Genomic DNA, 1,147 nt, shown 5'->3' with positions numbered 1-1,147 from the left:
TCTCTTTTGTGCTTGGTCAATGCCAAGTTATAATTATTAAAGGTGAACAAGCTGATTTTTTTGATCCATTGTAAAATTCTAATTTCTCAAATCCTTTCATAATTACTTGTGATAATGTGTGAGGTAGTCATCTGGCCTCCAAGAGGACATGCTCACAAGAGGCAGGGCCGGGATCATCACAGCACTACCCAGAATGCTACAGCTCCCCCTGCCCGTGGAGGGAGGGGCCGCACCTGTACACATATTACATCCCATCAGACCTGTCTAGTTCATCTTGTCTTTTTTGTTTTCCTGTAGAAGTGGGGAAACTAAACATGGTTATCTCTCTCTTTTTTATTGATTTCAGAGAGAGAAGGAGAGGGAGAGAGAGAGAAACATCAGTGATGGGAGAGACTCATTGATCGGCTGCGTCCTGCACGCCCCCCCACTGGGGATGGAGCCTGCAACCTGGGCATGTGCTCTTGGCCAGAATCGAACCTAGGACCCTTCAGTCCGCAGGCTGACGCTCTATCCACTGAGCAAAACCGGCTAGGGCACACTTTAATTTGATATCCAAAAATTTTTAAGATAAGTAGATAATTTTTTATGTTATAACAAATTTTTTTTATATTATTGCCAAATAAATCTAAATACCATCGCAACTTGATACTCATTACCATCCATTTAAAAATTATATGGTAGGGTACAGGACAGGGAGTGCTCTGAGGGACCTGTGCTTCTGTGGGTGGTGCCCCTCTAGCCCTGCCCTGCCTGGCCTCACCTTGTATTTTGATTGATTGATTGGTTGGTGTTGGCTGGGGGAGGGCAGGGGCGGGGGCGAGGAAAGAAGAGAAAGAGAAACATTGACTTGTTGTTCCACTTATTTATGCATTTATTGGTTTATTCTTTTTTCAAATTTTATTTTTATTGTTGACACTATTACAGATGTCCCCATTTTGCCCTCCTTTGCCTACCACCACCCAGCCCCCACCCTTCCTTCCCTCTGGCAATCACCAGACTGTTGTCTGTGTCTATGGCAGTGGTTCTCAACCTTGGCTGCACATTAGAATCACCTGGGAATATTTTTAAAATCTTGATTCCTGGGCCTCATCCTCCGGAAATTGTTTCTTTGTTATGGGGTGGGGCCACAACATTAGTAATACAGACA

This window comes from Myotis davidii, unplaced genomic scaffold (assembly GCF_000327345.1).
Source record: "Myotis davidii unplaced genomic scaffold, ASM32734v1 scaffold473, whole genome shotgun sequence".
Lineage (NCBI taxonomy): Eukaryota > Metazoa > Chordata > Mammalia > Chiroptera > Vespertilionidae > Myotis > Myotis davidii.
Note: the sequence above shows the minus strand (reverse complement) of the source record.